Source organism: Mustela erminea, chromosome 6 (genome assembly GCF_009829155.1).
Source record: "Mustela erminea isolate mMusErm1 chromosome 6, mMusErm1.Pri, whole genome shotgun sequence".
Lineage (NCBI taxonomy): Eukaryota > Metazoa > Chordata > Mammalia > Carnivora > Mustelidae > Mustela > Mustela erminea.
In genome coordinates, this window is record NC_045619.1 from 104,527,451 (window position 1) to 104,553,590 (window position 26,140).

General features: G+C 48.3%; 1 protein-coding gene across 10 annotated transcripts in view; it reads left to right on the top strand.

The window, feature by feature from the left end:
- Window positions 1-26,140, top strand: part of CRACR2A (calcium release activated channel regulator 2A) — a 196,540-nt gene that overhangs the window by 78,896 nt on the left and 91,504 nt on the right. For 8 of the 10 annotated variants that reach the window (XR_004287068.1, XR_004287069.1, XR_004287070.1 and 5 more), the window contains one exon: window positions 3,363-3,639. The exons of 1 other annotated variant lie outside the window; for it this stretch is intronic. The gene's annotated coding sequence lies outside the window, so the exon portion shown is untranslated. The remainder of the gene's footprint in view (window positions 1-3,362; window positions 3,640-26,140) is intronic. One more of the 10 variants, XM_032349080.1, reaches the window with a different exon arrangement.

Genomic DNA, 26,140 nt, shown 5'->3' on the forward strand with positions numbered 1-26,140 from the left:
CTCTCCCTTCCCCATTTCATTCCCCGACAAGTAGTCAGAGTCATCTTTTAAAAAATACAAATCAGATCATGACTCTCCCAGACTTTTAGGCTAAACATCAGTAATTTCCTCCCACTGTCTGGGTGAAGTCCCAGATCCCTAACCTAGTCCCCAGAGCACTGGTCTTTAATGTCACCTCTGGCCGATCCTTGCCATGTTAAAATTGTACTCTTCGCCTTGATTTCCTTCCATTTCCTGGACTCATGAAAGCTCTTTCTCCCTGCGAGTGTTTGTATCTGCCATTCCTTCTCCCTGGATGTTCTCCATCCTCTTCTTTGGCTCACTCCTGTTCATCTTGGAAGACCCGGCCTTAATGTGCCTTGCCTTCCCTCATCTTCTCCCCATGCTCCTATGGGGAGGATATCCCTTCGCGTCTTCATCAAAGCACTTAGTTCAGTTGTGATTCCATGATTATTTTTGTAATTTCTCTTCTTTGTCTTCCTCCACCATCTGGTGGGGGTCGGATTCATGCACGTCCTGCTCATCTCTGTATCTCTAACACACAGCACAAAGCCCGACATGTGGTAGTTATTGCCCATCTAGAGAATAAATCTGTGAATGGATCTGGTTTCTGTCTCCTTTGCTCCCCTGACACTGCCCTTACTGAGTTCACCTGCGACCTCCTCATTACTAAAGCCAGCGTTTCTTCTCAGTCTTGACATGTGAGACTTCCCATTTGGAACCATTGTCAACCCTCTATCTTTAAACATTCTCCAACTTTCCTTATCCTTGGATTTTGAGGCAGCATTCTTTCCTTCGTTTTTAGCTACCCCTCTAAGCTCTGCCTCTGAGTCTCCTTTGCTCTCTTGCTCTGTATCCCTTAAATGTTCGTGTTGGAGTATCCAGGAGGCCCAGTTGGTTAAGCATCCAACTCTGGATTTTGACTTAAGTCGTGATCTGGGGTCATGGAATTAAGCCGCACATTGGGCTCTGCACTGGGTCTGGAGTCTTTCTCTCTCCCTCTGCTCCACTCACCCTTACCCTCCCCTACAGTTTTTGCACATAGTATGCACTCTCTCCCCCTTCAAAGAAAAAAAGAAAATTAGTGTCTTGCATAAATCAAGCCTTCATCTTTTCCTTCCTAGACAATCTGTGATCAGCCTTAGCTTTATCTTGCCTTCAAGCATCACATTTATGCTGGTGAACCCCAAACCCATATGACCAGTCCAGACTCCGCCCCTGAGCACCAGATCCTTCTTCGGCATTGCATTTTGAAATACCTTCTTCCTGATGTCTCACAGACATCTCGGTCTTCACATTTTACAAATGGACATTTTTTAATCTTTCCTGCCCAACATGTTCCTCCTCCATTATTTCTAACCTGGCTAAATAGTTTCCCCACCAACCTAACTTTTGAGGCTAAAAGCCACGGAGGCATCCTGGGTACCTCTGCCAGCTGCACATCCCACACCCTGCTATTATCACAGCCCGTCTCTTGTAACCCTTTTCCTCGTCGCTCTGCCATCTGCTAGGTGCTGCCCCTGTTCTTGCTCGTATCACCTCTTAGCTGGGCTCCCTCCTGGCCTCTTCTCCTGTAGTCCATTCCTAACACCAGGGCCAGAGATCTTGTCTCAAAGCACAAAGCTTGATCATGCTGCTTCCCTGACTCACCCCCCATGTGTCTCTGAAGCACCTGTACAGGGAAGCCCGAGTTCCTTAGGCTGATATGGAAGGTTCTTCCACACCCCCACTCCATCTTTCTTGCTGGCTTTGCTTCTCTTCCCACCATTCATCTCCCTCTGAATATGCCATCCTTTCTCATCATGTGTGTACGGTGTCGAGCAGGGGCTCCCCAACATAATGGGGCTTCCAGAATCACATGGAAGCTCATTAAAACACCACATGCTGGGTCTTAACCACAGAGGTTCTGATTCCGCAAGTCCAAAATGAGGCTCAAGATCTGAATTTGTCCCAGGTCCCAGGAACCGCTGGTGCTGTTGTTCTGGTGGTGACCACTGTGAGAAGCACTGGTGCAGATGGTTCAAGAGTGTGAGTCCTTCCACCGGGATCAAATCCTGCCCCTGCCACTCACTTCCTGTGTCACTTAACCTCTCTAAGCCTCAGTGTACTTTTCCATAATGAGGCGAATAGTATGAGCTACCTCATCAGCTTTGGTGGAGGCCTGAATGTGTTAATCCTCAGAAAGCCCGAGAAACAGTGCCTGGTTTGTTATAAGTGCTCAGGAAATGCTTGTTGCTGCCATTATCATTTATCTTCATATCCTTGGTGGTGAAGGTCTGCAGCTCACAACCTTCTGCTCTTCCCCAGAGAATGAGTTTGTTTTCCAAGGTGATTTTGCTAGCACTCCCCACCCCCACTTTCCTGATGCGTGCCCAGGCCGGGACGCACCTCCCATTGAGGCACTTGCCGCTGGCGCTCACTTACCTCCTGACCAGGAGTGGGTCTCCCCCACCATGCGCTCTCCGGGGCTTCATTTGTGAGGATGACGTCCCTGTCTGGTACATCACAGGGACTCAAAAATATTTAATGGATTCAGTGACCAAATTGGCATATACTGTAGAACTGAACACTGTGCTGACAAGGCGGTGACACGGGTCAAGTCCAGGGAGAGGACTGGACACTCAGAAAAGGTGGAGAGAACGTGGAAAGTGCGGGAGGTTGTAGTCAGGATTACGAGATTATGCTTCAGGAATATGGACCCATGATTTTGGGAACATCTGGATGCACATCATTTAGGATAATCTTAGCTCTCAGCAGTCAAAACACAGCCCCAAAACTCAACTCAGTGAATGTCAACAGCGAGGATATGTATTACGTGTATAGTGAGAAGTCTGGAGGAAGGGGGGCACCGGGGCTGTTCAGCTGAGTGGTTCAGCGATGTCCTCAAGGACCCCTGAGCTCTTTCTTCCCCTGCTCTTCCCTTATGCTCCCCCATCATGGGCACGAAGTGCCTGGGCAAAGACAACATCCAGCAGAGGAAGATTTCCTGCCTCTCTCTTTTTCATAGCCCAGAAAACCATTTCATGTGTCAATGACCAGAGGGGGTGGGCACCCCCTACTTGTTCATGGGTCAGGGGCCTGCATTTGTAGGACGGCATAGGGCCCATGGGCTGGGCATACAGGCGCCTGCTGTGAGTGGTAACACCATGAGAGTTCTGTTGGAAAGGAACAAGGGAGAAATGGATGTTGCTTAAGCACAGTGTCTGCTACAAAACCAGACCCAAATCCCAGCTGGAAATTTATTTGAAAAGCAACAGGATACAAATTAAATGACTTCAAAGGCCTTTTCTACTCTGAATATCTGTAATGAATTATTTGAAGTCAGAGCGAGGAGACCTTTCCCCTGTCTGTTCCATCTGCAGTTCATGCCTGGACCACAGCTGTCCCTCAGGAGCTTGGCCTGGAGCCCAAGTCAAGTCATTGGGCTGCTGGTCAGGGGTGGAGTGGCCTTGACTTGCAGCTTTTCCTCATGAGCCCTGCCTGGGTGTCCACCTGGCAGTCAGCACGACCGCGTCTCTTCCTCCTGGAGCAGCTGTCCGACCCAGAGGCCTGGACTTCAGAGAGATCTCCAGGAGCATTCAAGCCTGGACTGCTGCCTCCCCAACCCCAGGTGTGTGACGGCCACCCAGCTTGCTTACGGTAAGAATCAGAGGTTCCTCGAGCCAGGTGTGGTGGGAACCTGCGAGAAGGCAGGGCCAAATAAGCAAAGGTTCTGCATGATGATGCAGTATTTCTGCTGGGTGGGGGTTGTCACTGATTTTCTGGAGCCCCTCTTAAAAACTCTTGTAGTCTGCTCTGCCAACCTACCTGGATTTTGAGTTTCCTGCATGTCTGGTTTGTGGAGAACTGTAGAATAGGGTCTGAACAGGTGAAGGGGGCTGAGAAGAAACTGGTGGGAGAGTCTTTGACCAGGGGTAGCAGACAATGATCGTGGACAGCAGTGGGTATCCACAATGGGCAAGGAGTTTGGTCTCAGCAAGGAACGGGGTGATAACTTCTAGAAATTGACTACTAGCCTGACATCCCACCGCTTTCCCAGGTCTTCCAGACACACCTATCAGGAGCAGCTAAAATGAAACACAGTAGAAGATTGAGGCCAGATGGCCATCCAGTGGGAATTTAGTTAGGGGTGACATCTGTGGCATTGGCCTGGGGATGAGGTCATTCTTCTTTGGCCACATGAAATATGTTGTACTACATGTATTTTATATATATATTAAAAATATATATATATTATATATATATATATATATATATATATATATATATAATGTGTATGTGTGTATGTATTTGTGCGTATTATACGTTTCATGTATGTCTTAAATCTGCCATCACATTCTCAACTCCCCAAGGGCAGTCATGGACCATTTTCTCTCTGCTAAGTTCCTTACAAGGTCAGTGCTCTGTAATGATTGACTGGCTGAGTTTTTACTGCATACCTACACGATTGAACTCCATCAGCCCAGGTCCCAGAGTTTTCATCCTTTGGGTCAGAGTTGCCCTCTGTGCCTTCCCAACCACCTCCCAATCACCTCTGCCAGTGAGCTGGCCGGAGCTATTCAATTCCCATGGCAGCTGTAACAAAGTATCACAAACGATTAAAAATGGAAGAAATTGATCATCTCCCCCTTCTGGAGGATTCAAGTCCAGAGTCCAGGTGTTGTCAAGGCCATGCTCCCTCCCCAGTCTGTAGGGGAATCCTTCCTTGCCTCTTCCCACTTTCTGGGGGTCTTTCAGCCATCTTCATTCAGCATTTCGTGCCTTGTGGCCACGTAAGCCATGCTCTGCCTTCATCATCACATGGCTTTCTCCCTCTGTATCTTTATCTTCACATGACTTTTTAAAGATTTTATTCATTCATTTGATAGGGAGAGAGAGATTGAGAACATAAGCAGGGAGAGCGACAGGCAAAAGAGAGCGAGCAGGCTTCATTCCAGGACCCTGGGATCATGACTTGAGCCAAAGGCAAACGCTTAACCAACTGAGCCACCCAGGCGGCCCCCACATGACTGCCTTCTTATTGGATTAGGGGCCTACCACACTCCAAGATGACCTCATCTTAGCTAGTGACATCTGCAATGTCTGTTTCCAAATGAGCTCCCATTTGAGGTCCTGGGGTGAGGACTTCACCAGGTCTTTATTGGAGATCGCCATTTAACCCAGAACACTAAGTGAGCTCATTCAGGGTGGCAAGACAAGCACATACAGAAGGCATGAATATTGAGTGTCCCTTGGTACTAAGCACGTGTCCTCTGTTCTCTCTCCTCTGACGTTCTCCAGGGGAGTCTGTGTGACCTGGGGCCTGGCTGGACACACTGGGATACTGTGCTCCAGGGGACGACTTCCATATTCCTATCACTCTCAATTTTTATAGGACAAATTGGGGAGAGGTCCCAATGGAGGGGAAAAACCAGACCATTTGGGTTCCAGGCAGCCTTAACTATCAAGAAAAGTGGGGGAGCCCCACCTCACCCTGAGAGAAGATGTATCCCTTTCCTGTGGAGAGGAGGAGCTTCTGGATCCAACCATCTCATTGCCGGGCAATTCACAGGGAATCCCAAATAACAGACGCTCAACAACCGGGTTGTTTCCAGACCTAGGAGAACTCCCTTTGCTAACAGCTGCTCCTTCCCCAATTTAGGGCCCATCAGTACAGAAGTTATAAACCAGAGGTCCGCAGGCCTTTCCATGTGTAGCCTGAGGATGTCCTTTGTTCACAGCGGCTGGTGTATTTTTTTTTTACACGGTATTTTTATATCCTTTTATGAACAGGCAATATGTTTACATAGTTCAAAAACAGAATCATTCCAGGAAGATATCTAGTGAAATCTTATCTTGGGCTGTATTTGCCTTCCCTTCCCCCTCCTGGGACAGTAATCAGCTTAATTAGTTTTATACATCCTTCTAGAGTTTCATTTTGCAAATACAAGTCAGTACAAATATACCTGATACCTCTACCCTGTTTTTTCCTACAATAACACTTTTTTAAACTTTGCTTTTTTTTTTTTACCCCCACTTAGTTTATCTTGGCACTCCTTTCCTGTGAGTATGTTGAGTGTTTTCTGATTTTTTCTTTTTTTTTCTGATGGGGGCATAGTGCTCCATTGTTGTAGCACCAAGCCCCTACTGATGGACACAGGTCATCATTTTCAGTCATTTGGCGTTTATTATAGGTAATGGTGAAGTGAGTAAGCCCATCATTCCAGCCCCTGACTAAATGTGTATAATGCTGAAAAATTCCGAACTATCTTTGAATTATCAAAAGGACTGGAAACAGTGGGTTCTAATAACCACGGGTATGGACTGAGTGGCTGCTGTCTGTAAGGATCCCTGACATTGGGACTAGCCTGTTCCCATCTAATGTTTCCCCACCCTCCCCCGACTTCTGTCTTCTAGAAAGTCTGAGTGTTGACGGCCACCGAGCATCACCACCGTGCAGTCCTTCTAACGGTGGCTAAAGAAGAAAGAAGAAATCACTCAGGTACTCACGTCTCTTCAAACTGGCAAATGAAAGCCAAGGGTGGTCTTTTTCAAGAAGAAAAGGAAAGGGCGGATATCTGGATGTCTGTGTGGGTGTGATTCTGCTTCATTTGCTCCTGACGTGTTGGCTCACCTGTGTGTCCCTGCCATTTCGCCGCAGAGTAGAGGGGAAGGAGCTCTGCTCGCTGGTTGTCTTAGCACAGCCTGGGTAGCTGTTTGGACACCTGGAGTGAAAACGAGCTCCACAGTTGTTCTCTTACATGCCCTAGCTCACCAGGACCCCATGAGGATGCGGTGGTCCTATTTGCATTTCGTAGACAAGGAAACAGTGCCAGGGTGAAGTCGCTTCACCAGGATTCACAGCACGAGTATTTGAGCCCAAGAATTTCTGGCTCTAGAACCTGATGCTTTAGCTGGTATTTCATGCTGCCTCTCAAATTTTAAAAGTGTGACTTAGAGCTATACCTCTCACCTTTTAAGCTTGCCATTAGTGGTGGCATGGTGATGACAACCCTGACAACGGTAAGGGAGCAGCTCTGAAAAGGGGCGAGTTGGAGACATGCCCCAAAGAAAGCTTGTGATGAGAATGCATGTTTGTTCTCCTCACAAAGGTGAGGGCTCGTCCTTTGTGGTCATGCTGTCATCGGCTCCATTGCCCCTTTTGCTCTTCCGGCCCCCTGACATGTACAGAGCTGCTTCTGAAGGTGAGGTGGCGTGCCAGATGTGTGAAGTAAGGGGAACGAGCCGCACCCTGGTCCTAGAAGCCTAGTTGGGCCACCTGTCAATATGGTGTGGAAACGGCATTAGGGGTCGGGCGAGGGCCTCCATGTGATAAAAGAAAAAAAACTCACAGCAGCGGAGTGAGAAGGTGGGTGGCTTCCAGTCATCTTGAGTCTTTACCATTGCTCGATGAAGGGAGGAAGTGAGGGCCCGGAAGTAGAGACTGTGGGCAGAGATATGGAGCCATCCGCCTGCCCACAGCTCGGGGGGAGGGGGAAGCTGACAGTGGCCGCAGCTCTGCAGCCCAGGGGGCCCCTGGTGGGGAGCCTCAGTCAGAGTTGAAAGGCCGCCTGAAGGAAGCCTCCTCTCTCTTTTGCTGCCCCCATCTCAGGTTTCTCCATTCTTGGCGGGGAGGGGGTGCGGTGTGAGGGGGAGGGTGGGTTAACATTTGAGGTGGGGGGATGGGCCGGGAGGGTGTAGTTCATAGGTCATTGGCTCTGGCATACATTTATCTATTTATTTGTGAAGCTTTTATTTATTTAGAGAGAAAATACATGAGCAGAGGCAGGGGCAGAACGAGCACGAGAATCTCGGGCAGACTCCATGCTGAGTGTGGGGCTCGATGTGGGGCCCGATGTGGGGCTCCGTCTCAAGACCCCGAGATCACAACCTGAGGCAAAACCAGCAGTCAGCTGCTCAGCTGACTGAGCCACCCAGGCGCCCCTGAATCTGACCTTTGAAGTCACAGGTCAGCAGATGGATCTGCCTGCTGGGGCTTCTTGTCACAGGGACGCTCCCTTCTGGCCTTTTGTTGCTGCCCTTGATTTTTCTTCTCCCCTCAGCTTGCATGGGACAGCATCGAACGTCTCTGTAGTTACCACAGAGCAGCGAGGGGCTTTGCTTTGCTTCACTCTCTCTCTCCGAGCGGGAGGCTGACCAAAGCGGCCTCCTGGCAGAGGGAGTGAGGAAGGAGCCAGTTGTTCTGCATTCAAACACGGGTCCTCCGTGCAGCTGGCGAAATTTTCAAAACGGAGGTGTCGCAATTCAGGCCCCGCGAGCGCTAGGGATCTGTTGCTTGTGCATCTACAGATGTGTAATGGAAGACCGGTGTCTTCTGGGTAAAAAGCAGAATTCAGTCCTGAGGGAATACAGATGAGGGCCCTTCCCAAGGCCACAGCTGTGTGTACATCTCTGTGCTGGTGGCTGTGTGCAGATACGAGAGCAGAACCCCATGTCACGGAGCTTAATGACAAGAACAGGAGTACAATACGCAGTCGACCGGCCTCCTTGGGCCTGCTTCGTCATTGGAGAAGCAAGGAAGGGTGGCTTTGGTCAGTATTCCTGATGGAGGGTCAGTACTACCCCCAGAAGCCTGCTTATAAACCCATTCAGTGTGCATGGGAATCACCTAGGGGTCTTGTTAAAAATGCACCTTCTGATCCAGTAAAGCTAGTTCAAGGCTTAAGATTCTGCGTTTCCAAGAGACTCCCAGGGGCTGCTGCAGGCCCAGAGACCACAGTGCTTTGAGTACAGAAGCCCTAGAAGGTGTTCTGTAAATCCGTGGGGTGACTTTGACAAATGCCCTGAGAATTTCCTGTGTGTGGGCTGAGGGTGCCGGTCGTGATTCCAAGTGCAAACCCCAATCAGTGAAGCACTGGCACCTGCCCCGCCCCGCAAACTCAACCCAACTAAATAGAAATTAGTAATACTTTTCTACATAGTCATACTGAGAAGTTTTCAAGGAAGTGATCCCCAAAGCCCAGTGATTGAAGAACTCGTTTTCAAGGAAGAGAAGCCTCAGCGAAATAAAGTGAAATAAAGACAAAATCTTGAAATGATTAGATAATTTCCCCACTCTGTGTCTTCTCTCTAGATTAGAGCATTTCCAAACATACACTTAACTGACAAGAGTCTCAGTGCAACATGTAGTTACTGCAAAAGCAAGGAGACCACCCACAGATTTGTAACAGGCGATTAGGACTTCATCTAACACACACAGTTGCAGGACGACACATTATTAAATAAGCAGAGGCATGGGACATGTCACCATGTCAATAACCTACTTTCTAGAAACTGCTTTTAAAATAGATCTAATGTATGTATATGCAATTGTGGGACAATGATGAGAAACGTCTTACAAAAAGTAGACATTACAATGATTTGCTTTGGGGTTGCCTTTCTTGTTCACTCTTAATTCTGATATTCCCCTTTGAGATGTATCAAACATTTTCTTTAAAAAAAAGATTTTATTTATTTGAGAGAGAGGGAGAGCGAGAGACAGAGAGAGAGAGGAGAGAGAGAGAGTGGAAAAGAGAGAGCATGAGCAGGGGGAAGGGAATGGTCAAGACTGAATGTGTGCCTCCTCCCTCTGGGTGGGATTTCCAGATTGGAGACAATGTTTTCCATGATTCTTCATCACTGCCCTGTCCCGTATTGACATCATCAATTATTGTGACCCTGTATCAAGTTTAACCCGTTCACAAGAATAACACACGTCCTTGTTCTATCTACTTTCACGTTAGTAATTTTACCTGACATGTTGTCCATACCTCAGTTGGGGCTGTTTCCTCCTTCCTGTCGTCAGATATAAACCGGTAAGTGGGTTTGTTATTTCTCCTCCAAATATTTTTTTTAATTCTCTTGTCCTCTGTTTTTTTGTTTTGTTTTAACTTTCTGTGTACTCCTCATATGAAGTGAATAATCTAATCTTATTCATCGTAAGCTGGTGTAGGCCTTGACTGCTTCATTAGTGCAACCTGGGAGGGTCACCTCAGGCCACACGGAAGGTGTTTCCAAATATTCGTTATAGATCAGCGCCGCTGGTGTAGTGGTATCATGCAAGATTCCCAAATATTCGTTATAGGAACAGGGTTATTCTATAACAGCATGGATCAGAGAGTGTGGAGGTCTCTAAGGTCTCTGACTTTTGTGCAGCATGAAAATACCAGTAGATGGCAGTCTGATCTGTGACTCCATGGAAATAATCCTGGAGGAGAAAGCAGGAAGGTCTGTGTCACTCCTAGTGTCTGCTTGGGTGAGATGTTATGAGTCCTCGGGACTTGGAACAGCAGTTCTCCCCAAGCTGGTCCAGAGAAACCAGGTAACTTCAACAAAAAGAAACAAAAGCCCACAAATACACTTCACGCATTGACCCCACCCAGGATCATTGGTGACTGAATCTCTGGATTGAGGCCTGGGTGTCTAGAGTCTACAGGTGTCTCCAGAGGAGGGTTGAGAATCACTGTCTCGAGTGGGGTGAACGGTGAAAAGATAGGTCTGCCTCCTAACCTACCAGGCCTACGAATGTGACACTATCAGAAGAAGGGGTTTTGCAGGTGTAATTAAGTCACAGATCTCCAGATGAGATCGTGTTGGGCTGTGCATGGAGTCCTCCATTCAGTGACAAGTGTCCCTATAGACCTTTTGGCCCACAGAGGACAGACACGGAGAAGAGAAGGCCATGTGAGGACAGAGGCACAGACTGTTCTTATGGACCCACCAGAAGCCAGAAGAAGTAAGGACTGATTTCTCCCCTAGCGCCTTTGGAGAGGCCACAGCACGTGGACACCTAGATTTAGGACTTCCACCCTCCAGAACCATGAAAGAATACATTTCTGCTATTTTAAGACACCTAGTTTTTGAGGATTTGTTATGGCAGCTCTAGAAAACCCAGACACTGCCTGAAGGGCCGATAACATTTGGTAAGATGGAAGAAACATAGGAGGTTTTAAAAATTTTAATTTTTAATAATTCTTTAAATTAATGTATTTATTTGAGGGGGGAGGGGCAAAGGAAGGGGGAGAGAAATCCTCAAGCAGACCCCGTACTGAGCAGGGAACCCAACGCGGGGATGGATCCCAGGACCCTGAGATCATGACCTGAGCTGAAATCAAGAGTTGGCCACTTAATCAACTGTGCCCCCTGGGCTTCCCAGGAGTTTTTAAGAAACGGCAGCAAAATGAGTGAGAGCAAGAAGGCGTGGCTGGAGAGAGGACAGATGGCAGGACGATGAGAACCCAGAGAATGGCCTTCTAAGATGAGTAGAACAGATTCTTCAGGGAGCCCATCACAGAATCCCTGGGCATGGCCGATTCCTCTTCCTGAGAAAGATGCCCTCCCCTCTGTGCTGGTCCATCCTACTTGAGGAAATCACCCTTCTGTGCTTCTTAGGAATGCAAAGGGCCCCAGAAGCCCAGGAAGCGAGTTTGCATCTCCTTCTGCATGTGTGGGAGCCGCTGAGGGGTGCTGAGGCAGGAGGGACAGGGCGATGTTTTACGGGCACCCTCCTACCTGGCGTGGACACTCACGTTTGGATTCCTATAACTGGTCCCTGAATCCGTTCTGCTCTCACCTCTTCCCGCACCAGCAGTGCCCCCTATAATGGGGGCTTCACAGGGGAGCAAAGCTGTTTTTTTCCAGTGCTGGAAGTCTGGACGGTATTGCTCCTGCTCCGGGCTGGATCTGCCAAGGTCCTTGACATTGATCCCACTGCAGAGCCCTCAGGGCAGTCATATGACTGCTGAAGAACTCCCAGGGGACCATCCTCAGTCCACCGCCCTGGAAGGAGAGCCACCAACCTCAAGGCTCCTGCAGATGCAAAGGCATCTTCATGGGCACGGCACAACGGAACATGGATCCATGCCCTACGGTCCACAAATGTAAGCAGGGGAAATTGTTCATTGACAATGCCCGCGAACTTGGTGTCCTCATTGACTTTCCCGGCTGGCGCGCAGAAGCTGAGGTTGAGGGGGTGGGGGACGCCCCAGACATGGGCTCATGGATCACATGGCTGGATCTGGTGTGAGCATTTCCCAGGCATCGTCCTCAATGGCCAACCCAGGGAGGACCAGTAATGTGGGAGTAGGGAGGTCACCTGAGTACAGTCGCCTTCAGGGTAAAGAAGCAATCACACGCTGCCTGGCAAGAGCCATCAAGGGACTGCAGTGCCCTGACCTGGGGGGTGGGGGGGATGTGGGCGCCTGGATTGGGGCAGAGAGAAGAGGAAACAGAGGCGAGCAACCGACGTGTGGTTATTCTTGGTCTTCAACTGTCAGCTCTGGTGGGGATGTAACATTACCCACTGTTCCAGAAACGAGCAAAGGGCGTAAGAACTCTTTCATTTTATTTTCTGGGAATGAATGCCTCAAAAGGAAGGAGGTCACTTCCTTCTGTGGACACCACCCCAGGGCACCATTAGGTCAGTGGCTACTGTTTTAATGTTGACAGAGAGGCACCAAAACGCTGGGCGCCGGTCAAAACGAAGCTGTTAGCCTCAGGAGTAATTCTGGGATCCGCCGGATAGGATGTCCTGCTAGAGGGCATCCCAGGCAGCTGCCTGCTTCCAGGATGCTGAGCACCCATCCCTGGCCTGGACTGTGAAGGGGAAGAGCATCTTCAAATGAGACGTGGGACCAACGTTAGGGAGCAGGGATGGAGGACCATGGCTGGTGTCAAGGGGCACTCAGTTGCCCCTTCCTGTGCCAAGGCCCTCACCTCACCGTGACCCTAAGGCAGAGCATAGCCTGGGGAGGGGCTCTTTCCCCAAGTCCTACTTCTGATGGGCCAGAGCTCTCCCAGGTACCAGAGGAGTCCCTGTGGGTGCTGTGTGTCCCTGGGTTGACATCAGAAATAATAAATGAGGCAGCTAAGGAAGAGTCAGCCTTCCGTTCTGAGCACCGCCTCCAGAGTGCCCCCGCCCCACTTCCTCACTTCTGCGCCCTGAGCAGCTGGGTCAACTCAGGTCCCTGCAGCCTCGAGCTGCTGTAGTCTCCTTGTTTCTGCGATGTTTCTGTTCGACCCCGTCCTCCACACTCTGTTCAGACTGGCCACTGACTGTTTGTCCTGAGGGAGGTTACTCCACCTCTCCGAGCCTTGTGTGTGAACGAGGGTGGACAAAACCGCAGAGGATTATAGGTAGGACCCGTGTAGACAATGTAGTCTGGCAGCTAGCGGAGGGCTTGGCGCATATTAACTGCCTGAAATACATTCGGTTCTGGATCTCTTGGTGACTCCCACTCCTTACAACCTACAAAATCGAGTAATCCTCTTAGAATTCAGTTCACCCAGGAAGCATCTGTTGACTCCTGTTAATGTGCTAGTTGTTTTATGTTAGGTACTATGGTTACAGAAGGAATGAGCCATGATCCCCTACCTCTGAGGGCTAAAAATTTCGTGGGGGAGAGACGTGGATACAACCAAGGATAATGCCGTGTGATGAGTGGTATGCTAGCAACCAACACGAAGGGCCATAGGAACACAAAGCATAAGCCACCGAGTCTACTTGGTGTGGCATTCGAGGCCCCCCAGCACCCAAGCCCTACTTCTCACTCTAGGTGAGTACCTATGCATACTGTCTTCTTACTCACGTCTTCCCAAATCGTCCCCTCCATCACTCCAGCTCTGCGGCCCATTTCATGCTGCTCCTTTGCTTGAGGTCGTCTCCCCTTACCGCACTCCCCGATTCTGCCTATACTGCAGGACCCATAGATGTGCCCTGTTCTCCACAAAGCCTATCATCCAAATAGTTGTCCTTTATAATAATCTGTTGAAGTTTTTTCTTGAGAAACATGCTGTATTTATAAGCAATGTATGTTTACTATAAAAAGAACTATCCAACAATATAACAAATAGTAAAGAAGAGGAGAAAATTTACGCATAGAACCGATAAGCAGAGGTGCTCACTTAACGTTAACATAACATGACACTGGGGTATATTTCTTCCCATCATTTTTCAGGACACACACACACACACACACTACTTTTCCTCATTCAACCTTAACATTTAACTTTGTCACATATATCTATCTCCATTAGACTGTGAGCTTCTGAGGGCTTGAGTAATGGGCTGCTCACTTTTTATTCCTGGCACCTGCCACGTCTTGCTCTAAGGGGTCCCTCCGTGAGTGTCAGCTGAAGAGGACCTCCAGGTGAAATCTGTTTGGCTTTGGAATACAGCATACCCCTCTTTGGATAAAAGCAGATTTCTTGTCCTGTTGCTTGCTGCTTGCTTAAAACTTGCATTCCTCAAGCACAGGTCTGCTGGGTGACAGGAAGGCAAGAGCCACAAGTGGCTGAGACACGGGTGGGTGATGAAGTGTGTTCTGTGCCCTGCGTCTGCTGCTTCGAAAAGGCAGCTAGCTCTACCCCTGGTACCTGGCTGAGGCCCTCCTCTTGCTTTGGAACGACATGGTTGAGTCTGGTAAATCTTTTTTTATCCTTTCTGATCAAAAATAGTGTTGGCGTTCCACTCCAGGGTGGGGAGAGGTGGGTGAGATCTTCTCTAAGAAATCAGTTTGGCCTGGAAACTACTCTTTTCTTAGGTTAAAATTCATGAGCCCTTGGAGCCAGGGTTGGGAATGGAAATAGCACCGGCTCTATTCCAGAAAGCTCCGCGTAGGGAGGCTGGGACCAAGTCAGGAGGAGAATTCACTCAGCGGGCCACAGGTGAGAGCCAAGCAGATCACACAAGCGTGTTTGACTGACATAAAAACGGCCGAGAATGTTCACAGAGCAGCAGGATCCCTTCAGGGCATGTGTGGGAACATGAGAGGCTGTGGTATGTTGAGTACCTTCCCTTTTTTGAAGCAAAATGTAGGAAATTTGTCGGTATAGTTGGCAAGAGAGTGGAGGCAGATGTAAGGGAGACAAGCCCGTTTGCCTTCGGAGATTTTTATTTGAAGATGGCAGGATGTTTTTTATTTAGATGTCTTTTTTCTTTAAAGGATCTGTGGCATAGGGGAGGCTCTAGCTAGAATTAAATATCTCTGAGGGAATTTCATTACAAGATCAAGGAAAAAGATCGCAAGGTTTTGGCTTCTGATGAAAAGCATCTAAAACTAAGTAAAATCAAAGCGGACCCTTAAACAAACAAATTATTGACTGGGGCAATATGGAGAAATCTCAGCCAGAGAGCCTCTTTGGGAACAGAAGAGTAGAGAGGAGACTGAGAAAATATTTAAGGCTCAACCTCCTGGCCTAGGATTTCTTCTCTCTACACGCCAGGAAAAAGAAATTGATGCAGGCTCGTGGTTCCCATAGTTCAAAAGAGACGCGGAGCCCAGGCCGCAGGGAGGCAAAGCCCCTTGTCCCACTTGGTTTGAATCTGGCCGTTTTGGGGACACATTGTGAGTACTTTGTCCAGACTCAGGTTACTCAACAGTATGAAACCCACACTGCCCCCAGACTGCCTCAGGATTGTCCCCACCTCCTGGAGCCTGGTCTTCAGCTCCTCACACACTTGGAGGCTCCCTCATCGACTCAGGCCCTGTTCCACACGCTGGGGACACAGCAGTGAGCCGAAGCCGCAAAGCCTCGGCCTTTGTGGAACTCCCATGGCCAGAGCAGTGCTGTGTTGTAGGGATCGGACATGGGCCCCACGTGTGCTTGTCGATATTCTCGTAGCCGCATCAGGAAAAAGGAAAAGGAACAGCGGAAAATTTAATTTTATTAACATTTCATTTGACCTGCTATAGCCCAAATATCGTTTCACACATAGTCAGTCTACGAATGTGTCAATCTGGTGTTCGACATCCCTTTTTTCTTGCAAGAGGTTATTCTTAATGCTTCTCGAGGGGGACGGGCCACCTTTTGGGTGCTCAGGGGCCGCCTGTGGTTTGCAGCTTCTGTAGTGAATGGAATCCGTACTCACTGAGCGCTAAGTAAGGGCAGGCCCGGTACTAGGCCCTTCATGTGTTCTGTATCTTACTATCTTCCGGACAACTCTATGAGACAGATCCCAATTACCCATGTTTAATGGAGCAAGCAGGTGGCCCAGAGAAGTCAGATAATTGGCTGAGGGTCACCCAGGTCGTGAGGGACAGAGCTGGGACTTGAACCCAGAGCCATCTAAAGCCCCAGCCTTGGGTTTCTCAAGCAGAGAAGGCACAGAACGAGATCCGGGATGAGCACAGCTTCCCAGGACTTTCGCCCAAGACTCCCCTCTGCTACCCACAGGTCACACTGCCCAAGTGCCTTGGAGATGCGGATGTCATTGAAGATGCCTCAGTGTCACATGGAGAGGTGTCTGGGGGATACGTCTTGTCCAGGAGGCATGGCCTGTCCTTACTACAAATAAGGCAGCAAAGCCTTCGAAATCCATGCAGCAGTAGTTACAAAAGGCTTTCTGGACTCTCGAGCCCCATATGAGAGTTTGCTACCATTATTAAATATTTATTGCTGCTGTTACCTTTCGGTGGCTGGTGTGCGCAGGGCACTCCCCAGAGCCCAGATCCCTGCTGCGGTGCTGTGATAGCAAACGGCAACTGAGAACAGAACCTGGCGTGAATCTTATGTCCCCAGTGCCTCCCAGCGCCTGGAAGCTTCTGAGCGTCATGTATGGGTATATTGTAGAAAAACCCCATGCAGGGGCGTGCTAATTAGCCAGGCATGCTCATTTGCCAGTCGGGCCGGTGCTGAAATCAGTCTTTATGTTCAGCCTTGGGTGGCCAGCAGTGCTTCTGGCTCTTTTGAGCACAACTAGAGGGACGCTTCAAATGCTTAGACGTGCTGGAGGGACCTTCCCGCTCCAGTTCCCAGACAGGTGAGAGGCCAGGAAACCAGCCTCCACGTTTGGTTTTCCTGGTCTGGAAGAGAAAGTGGCCCAGACTGTTCCCCAGGTTCCCGGATATCCTGGTGTCCTTGCTAAATGAGATTACCCCAAATCCCATTCCCTCTCCAAGGCCACTCAGTTCCCACCTTCTGGGAGGAAGACTTTCCTGCTGGCCGGCCCCCTCCAGTCCTCTCCACCTGTAATGTCCTGCAGTCCCGTGGTCAAGCCCGTGCCGCCCAGACAGGGAAGCCCCGTCCTGTATGGTTAAATGCACATTGTGTGTGGCCCTGCTCTTCTCTCCTGTTCCCAGACTTCTGAGAATGACCTCTAGCTCTGATGATGGAGTAGGTCAACTCTTCTCTGTCCCAGAGAAGGATTCAGGGACTGTTTCATTACTGTTAGCATGCATGAAGTCCTTAATTAACTTTTCGCATGGCTTTGCCCACTGCCTCTCCATTCAGAATATGCCTTTTCTGAGGTTTGGGCTGTTGTCATCTTGGCCTCCAACTAGAATGTCTGCCTGACTTGCCTTGGGGACTCAGTGACAGTGTGTTGCTTATTACTGAGCTAAGGGCTAGTCGTGCCACAGTCCCAATCCATTCCCTTTGGTGCTAATTTTTTTGCATAACTCTCTTCACTTTTATTTCACTGTGGTTACATTTGTATCATATACTCATTCATTAGTTAAAGCCTCTTCCCAGCCCTGGGGGACCTTTTTGATTCTCCACAGTACCTTGAGCGCCTAGTACGGTGCTCAGAACCTGGCAGGGGCTCAGTAAACGCACATTTGAATGAACACGTCAGTGTGGTCCCTTTAGGGGAGGGTGAAGGCAGAGAGAGAGGGAGTTAGGACCTGGGGTGCTCAGAGGCTTTCTGGAGGCTTCAGCTATAAAGAGAAATGAGGTCAGTTACCAAAGGGCAGGTGGAATAATGAGAAAACATCCTGGCCAAGGAGTCAAGGACCTAACAGTCAAGTATTTTCCTGCACTGAGGTTTATTTTCTGCATAACCTTGAGAAAGTCTTGTGAGGGTTGAGAGACAATTTGGTGCAATTGCTTTATAAACCACAAAGTGGTGTGGTAAGATGTTATTCACCACCCTGAGATCTGGTCCCTGCCTAACTGTCCAAATATATTTCTTTTTTTTTTTCTTAAGATTTTATTTATTCAATTGCAAGAGAGAGAGAGAGAGTGAGCATGAACAGGGGGAGGGTCAGAGGAAGAAGCAGACTCCCCACTGAGTAGAACGCTGGGCTGGATCCCAATTCCAGGACTCCGGGACAATAGCCTGAGCCGAAGGCAGATGCTTAACCGACTGAGCCACCCAGGCACCCTCTCCATTGTATTTCTTATTAATTTGATTTGGCGAGGCTAATCTTCTTATTTAAAAAGATATTTTTTTCCATTACTGCCAGACTAATACCTTGTAATAATAAAAGCATTAGCAAATTCAGAAGAAAATAAAAATAAATTCTCTCTGAAGATTACCATCTAGCAATAATACTATCCATGTCTCTGTGTATAGCTCAAGTAATTTTTCGTTTCTAAATAGATATGACCTAAGCTTCCCAGGTATCGGCAGCTGGGGGCAGACGGGGTAACATTTCCCTCCTGTTCTCCCACTTGCAGACTTTGCGAAGGCTGCTGCCTGGGAAACCACTAGAGGGTGGAGCCTCCCAGCTCCGGGTGCTCGCAGCACCCTTGGCAGGGATGTCAGTGAGGGGTACGGAGAGGTGACTTAGGGCGGGTGGGTATCGTCTTCCAGCGCTCGTCACTATCTGAAAGTACTTACAGGGTTTATGGATGTGTTGTGTCTCTCCACTGGACTGTAAGTTCCACAAGGTCAAAAGCTTGCTGGATTTGACTTCCTGCTGCCTTTCGGCACTTCAGACAGTACCCGCACACAGTAAATATGTATTGGATGAGGGAAGGAGCACCCAAGTGCCGTATTACCCCTCGTAGAATAGGAAACGTTCGCTTTGGATGACTTGTGCGTATGAGCTGTACAGAGGCCAAATTCACTGGCCAGATACATCGGGTCTGCCAGATCCAGCTGTAGGTGGAGACGGGGCCTCAGCAGGGTGTGAGAGATAATCCTAGCCCCATTGAATCACCACTGCTACCTCAGTGATTTTAAGCACACTCTCAGACCATGCTGTTTAGCCCGTGGCCAGTGCTTTCTGCAAATATCCTCTCCAGGTCCACGGTCGTAACATACCCATACTGCACTCGATAAGGTCGCCTACCCTCTCCTTGTCCCAGAGCCCGTTCTCCCTCCAGCACCTCTCAGCTTGCTTTTCTGGTGGGGCTCTTAGGCTTTTCTTGGCAACACTACTGCCTTGCCTTCTTAGGTAAGACAGTGATACTGGTCGCAGCTCTGCATGTGTGTTTCAAAGAGGAGCTTCGGCAGTGCGGATGGCATCTGTAGATTGGGTACAGAGGAGCTTCAAGAGCACTGCTGAGAGCTCGGGCTTTGAGAGGGGCTATTTGGTTAGCTCTAGGCTACCCCTTCCCATGTACAAGGCTCTGCCTTCCCTGGCTGGACACAGTGTCCAGACTCAGGCCGCTAAACACACTTCCCATGGCTACCTCTACACTTCTCCTCCTCTCTAAAACCTGGAAAAAGATGGAAGTAGGCCTGTTTTCTACTGGCAGCTCTACTGGGAGGGGCATTTCCTCCAATGTTCCCCAAATTAGCACAAAACCTGCCCTTCCACTGTGGCCCCCTGGTGGAAAACAAGGTGTGATTCATCTCTGTGTGTTTCCAGGTGGAATTCAGATTTCCAGTAGCGAGTGCCCTCCAGACGTGAGGAGTCACACATCCTCTGCCAGGTCAGGACCCGCGAGGTGAGTGAGAAAAACCAAAGGTGGGAAGACTGCATCCCCAGCCCGTGGATTCAGGCCTGGGGTGGTTCTGCTGCTCCTGTTTTTAGTATCTGTGGGAATCAGCGGCAAGTGCTTGGATTAGAAAACCCGAGTCTTCAGACAGGCCGTTTCTCCCATGTCTTCTTGGGGACAGTTTCTTTTGTCTTTTTTTTTTTTTTATTCCAGCTTTCTTGAAATACGTTAATGAACATGTAACATCGCATAAGTTTAAGGCGTACAATAGAATGATGTCCTATATGTATAACTGAAAAATGATTAGCACACTTAGTTTTGTTCACACCTATCACAGCACAGAGTTACAAGAACTTGTAGGTCCGCTCACTCACCCACTTTTAAATATGCAATATTGTACATTACACTTGTACGTCACATCCCCAGGATTTGTTCATCGCATAACTAGACATTTGTGATTTTTGACCCCCTTCACCCATGCCCCCTCCCCCGCCCCCGTTCCCCATCCCTGGCAGCCACCAGTCTGTTCTCTGCTTCTATGAATTCTATTTTTTTAGATTCCACCTATAAGAGAGATCATACAGTATTTGTCTTCCTCTGATGGATTTCACTCAGCGTAACACCCTCAAGAGTTGTGTTGTTGGTGTATAAATGTACTACGGATTTTGTGTATTGTTTTGTATCCTGCGACTTTACTGAATTTTTTGGTCCCATCTAACAGTTTTTTGGTGGACTCTTTAGGATTTTCTGTATGTAAAATCATGTTATCAACACACAGATGATTTTACTTCTTCCTCTCTGGTTTGGATCCCCTTTACCTGTTTTTTGTGCCTGATGGCTGTGGCTGGAACTTCTGGTGCTGTGTTGAGTAGGAGTGGTGAGGATGGTCTCCCTGTCTTGTTCCTGATCTTAGAGGAAAAGCTCTCAACCCTCCACCAGCCAGTATGATGTCAACTGTGGGCTTTTCATATATGGCCTCTATTATGTTGAGGTGCTTTTTTTATACCCAATTTTTTGAGAGTTTTTATCATGAATGGATGTTGAATTTTGTCAAATGCTTTTTCTGCATCCATTGAGGTGATCATATGATTTTATAATAATTCATTTCATTGATGTGGTGTATCATATTCATTGATTTGCATATGTTGAACCATCTGTGCAACCTAGAGATGAATCCCACTTGATCATGGTGTCTGATCCTTTTAATAGGACTGAATTTGCTTTGCTAGTATTTTGTTGAGAATTTTTACATCTGTACTCATCAGGGATATGGGTACCCCATTTCTTTTTTATTTAAGATTTTATTCTTCTACTTGAGAGAGAGAGAATGAGAGTGAGAGAAAGCATGAGAGGGAGAGGTCAGAGGGAGAAGCAGACTCCCCATGGAGCTGGGAGCCCGATGCAGGACTCCATCCCGGGACTCCAGGATCATGACCTGAGCCGAAGGCAGCCGCTTAACCAACTGAGCCACACAGGCGCCCCGGGTACCACATTCCTTAAAACCTAGATGACAGAGGTCAGTTCTCCGACATTGAAGAAATTGGTGAAATAAGTAGATATCACTTACATTTGTTTGAGCAATGCCTCTGCAGGAGAAAGTTTGTCATTTGTTCTAGCTCTTTTGCATAGGGCAGAAAAGCCTGGAACCTTTGGTGGTCTGTGTGTGTGGTTTGCTGTTCCACAGTCACTCGCAGGAGCCAATGCCCCCGTGGAGCATGCCCGCTGTCTTCTGTTGTCCTTCCTCTGCTCTCTGACCTCTCCCCTCACAATGATAAGGATATATTTGTATTTGTATATAGCATTGGAATTCACTTTCACATCTCGTGTTTCATCTGACCTTCCTCCGTTGGAATGGGTAAGCAACGGTTATTTGTACCTTTTCAGAGAAATGAACCCATTTTCCCAGCACTTGAATCCGATTTTTTGATGCCTGCTCAGAACCTTTTAGGACACTGTGGTTCCTGCCAGCCTTTTGATAGAGAAGCTTGAGACCGAGCAAGAACGGGTAACAGAGAAAGAACTCAGACAGAGGTGTGAGGAGGCAAGGTTAGGGACCGTTGGCCAAGCTGCAAGGCAGGCTTATCTCTGCAGTTAGGAGTCCTCGTTGTCCTTCTTCGCCTTTCCTTTTCTACCAGCCATTAAAATTCATGATAGGACTATGCTATCCAAACTCATCATGATTCCTGCAGGACTGTGACCGGGGAGAAAATGTTTGAATTTAGCTCTTGGAGTATGGTAGAAGATACATGGCACCGTGGCCCTTGGTTTTCTTATCTGCTATAGCTTAAATCAGAAACGAGAACGCAGGCTCACTTTTTTTTTTTTTAATTATTCTTTGTAGATGTTCTTCCATTTAGCTTTGCCAGTGAGCCAGATATTTTGCTAAGTGCAGGGAATGAGATGTGATCCATTCTTTCCAAGGCATCTGCAGGTGGTGAGAGGCAGAGAGAGAGGTTGAGAGAGAGAAAGAGAGGGACAGAGGAGCACTGACAAGCGAATCTCTACATGACTAATTCCTGCAGCAGGCTGAGTCTAGGAGGCTCTGGGAGCCCTGAGGAAGAGCATGTAAGCATTAAAGACTGTACCGAGGTCAAGGTGAATGCTCAGAGAAGGTGACCCTTAAATGGAACTCTTCAGTGTTCGTGGGACTTAGCGTAGACAAGGGGAGGGGCATGCCAGGCAAGTAAACGTATGTTTGAAGATGCTGAGGCATTACGCTGCTGAGAGGATAGGAAATCATTTGAGGGCAGCAAATGCAGTGAGGAAGGTGGGAGAAGAGGTCTGTAAAGAGGTGGTGGTCATTGTGCCGATGTCAGATTTATCCTAAAAGCCGAAAGGAGGCATGGTGAGGTCCCCTTGGTGATGCTGTCATGCCTTGCTTAACTGTGTTTGAAGTTTTGAGGGGCTTATTTATTTGTTTATTTATTGGAAAGCAGTTTGGTAGTCTGTATTAAGAGCCTTTAAAATATCATATGGGGCGCCTGGGCGGCTCAGTGGGTTAAAGTCTCTGCCTTCGGCTCAGGTCATGATCTCAGGGTCCTGGGATCGAGCCCCACTTTGGGCTCTCTGCTCAGCAGGGAGCCTGCATCCCTTCCGCTCTCTCTGCCTGCCTCTCTGCCTACTTGTAATCTTTGTCTGTCAAATTAAAAAATAAAATCTTTAAAAAATAAAAAATTTTTTTAAAATATGCATATAAAAATATTCATACCCTGAGGTTCAATAACATTACCTCTGGGAATAATACTTATATACTTATAAGTAATAATAAGTAATAATACTTATCACCTACTACATCCTGCTTATTATATCGGATTTTTTTTACCCTCTGTATATTATTTTTTTTTAATTCTTATCACAATTCGGTAAGATGGGAATCATTGGTCCCATTTCACAGGTAGAGAAACTGAGGTTTTAAAGAGTCAGGCAGGCTTAAGATTGAATTCATACTCTGTCGCTAATTAGCTGTTTTCCTGAGACAAATTACTTGACCTCTCTGAAGCTGTTCCCCAAGGAAGTACTATTTAAAAAAGATAATGCAGACCAGTTAAATGCAAGCTGGGCTTTTTTGAGTTACCTACTCCTTCGGATTATCTCTGCCAGAGCTGACCTCTGTTTGCTTGAACATGTAAGATGAAATGAAAAAGCCAGAATTGGGTGGCGTGAAACACTGTGGACAGTCACCTTGTTTTGGGGGACCATTCTCAGAGTTGCTTGTTCAGGCAACTTTCTTCGTGTACACCCACGTGGCTCTCATCACCTACCTCCTGTGTTTGTATCTTGTCCTCCTGCAAAATTGTAAATTCATTGAGGAAAGGGATAGTCTTAAATATATCTTTGTATCTCTCACACCATCTGCCTGGTCCAGGGATTTCCATGGACGCATGGAGAGCCCAGAGGTTAGTTTTTCTAGAAGCAGTTAGGACATCACAATCCCAAGGAAAACCGAGACTCTGAGAGTAAAGGGCCTTGGTGGCGGCGGGGGCCGGGGTGCGGGATGGAGGGGAGGCGGGACACAGAGATCCATGGATATCTTAGGTTGGAGGTCTGGAAAGGAAGGTTTGGAATTGAGGAGACCTGGGAGAATGTATTTAATGTTCTCATGAATGCTGAGTTGAAAGTCATCTTAGTCTGGGTTCCCCAGAAGCAGATCCTGAGAGGGGGACCCACATGCAAGCTGATGGAATTAAGGCAATGCTCCCGGGACAACGTAGTTAAGGGTGGGAAGCAGGACAAGAGAGAAGTGGCCAAGGGCCGTGTCAGGTGGCGTTCTAGCCTCAGCTTGGTCCCACAGAAGTGATCTAAGCTGTAAATCACAGCTCAGAGTTTGTCCCCGCTGGGCTTTCACGCTCTCCTCCAGTCTGTCATTGGCTTCCCACTGTTTCGAGGTGACCAGGGAACCCGCGCCCTTCTGGCTCTGTCTGTGTGGGCAAAGCCAGGGCTGCAGCCCAAGGGCCGGCCTTCTAAGAGGCACAGGTGCAGGGAGTTAGAAGCAAAGGCGTGCGGACGCTGAGGGGAGGGCACAAATATCCCAGGGGATGTGGGCGGGGCATCAACAGTGTCACCCCATCACTTCTGCCTCAACTTTGTCCTGCTGTACGCGCTGCCGTCCGCCTCTAAAACTCACTTTGCAGCTTCCTCGTCTGCAAAGCGGGGATGGCGTTACTTCACTTGCTCATATCACAGAAGGATAGCCAAACCTGATACAATGAGACAGGGTCCCTAGTCTCCTGCTGACACTGGACCTTTATACAAAGTCAGGTGTCATCCCTGTGTCTTTCTCTTCCAGGCCCAGAGGGTCGATGAGCTCTTGGTCCTCACCGGGCCCTTGTCTCGCAGGCGTCAACCCTGACAGCCTTTGAAAAGAGCTTGTTTGTGCTAGAAAGAAAGCAGGCACTTTTTTAATGTTGTTAAATTTTGCAGCAGTTTCTTTAATATACACCAGCCGCCTTGAACTCCATCTAATTAACCACCCGATATCACGCTGGGGCGGTGTTTGGCTTTCATGTGCTCATCAACATCAGCTAGGAAATATTGGAAAGCTAATCATAATAGGACTTAGCTCTTATAAAATGCCTTTTATCTCCAAAGTGGTTTACAACCACTAATTATTAGAGGAATTGGGGTGAACAGCAACCATCTCACAGAGACCTCAAACCATTATCGGGGCCTTTCATGTATCTTATAATAGAGCAAGAGACGTGTGAAGGGGGATGTTTAATAATAGTTGTCCAGACCTGGAAGAGTTATTTTATGGAGGTAGAAGACAGCTGTTCCCTGTCTCCCTTAAGGCGAGAACAAGGAAATTGGACCTAATTGGAGGGAAGAGGAGGCAGGATAGAGCTGTTGCATAAGCGACAGCAGGCAGCGGAGTGGTAAGAAGGCTCTCCCAAAGCCGCTTCCTTCCGTATACCTGCCCCTTTATGTGGGCTGATGAGGCAAGTGGCCTTCCCAGTGACCTTGGGTGGGTGACATTACACCACTAAGTCCCACCCAGCTCTGGCAGCCACTGGTTGATGGACGGGCTTCCTGATCTGGAGGGGAGCAAGCCCCCTGAGTTCCATAATAGGAATGATAATCAGGGGCACCCGGCTGGCTCAGTCAGCAGAGCAGGCGGCTCTTGATCTCGGGGTTGTGAGTTCAAGACCCACGCTGGGTGTAGAGATGACTAAACAATAAATTTTTTTTAAATTTTTAAATATTTTATTTATTTATTTGAGAGAGAGACAGTGAGAGAGAGCATGAAAGGGGAGAAGGTCAGAGGGAGCAGACTCCCCATGGAGCAGGGAGCCTGATGCGGGATTCAATCCCAGGACCCTGGGATCATGACCCGAGCTGAAGGCAGTCGCTTAACCAACTGAGCCACCCAGGCGCCCCTAAACAATAAATCTTAAAAAAAAAATGTGCAAAAACAATGAATATTGCTATGCTGAAAAGAAATAAAAAAATTAAAAAAAAATAATAACTATAGCTAACATCTTACGGATGGGAAAGCAGGGCATAGAGAGCTTAAGAAACGTATCTGTGGCCATGTAGCTCGTGCTGTGGGCAGCCTGGCCTTGGAGTTTGCATTCTTATCCACCACAATAAGAGGCCAGTTGGAGAAGGGGTAGGGTTGTTGCAAAGGCCCCCTGCACTGTGTCCAAGAAGTAGGTAACAAAGGCGTGCAGCACAGGGAAGATGCCCTTTCCAGACTGCTCTGGTTCTTGTGCTTTAAATCCTTAGTCTTGAGCACGTGCGGTGCTGAAAGGGGTCCTGCAAAGCAGCATCTTTGTTCCCACCAAAAGGAGCCATTTGCCCACCTCACTGTCCTGGTCCCACCAGAGGGTCTGCCTAGAGCTGTGTGGAGGAGGGGAGGGCCATGCGCATGGATAACGGGCAGGCCAACTATGAAACCCTGAGGTTTGGTCACAGCATGTTTTCCCCAAGTACTAAGATGCATTTAAGGGGGCACCTAGGTGGCTCAGTGGTTTAGGTCATGATCCCAGGATCGTGGGTTTGAGTCCAGCATCGGACTCCCTGCTCTATGGGGATTGTGCTTCTCCCTCAGCCCCCTACC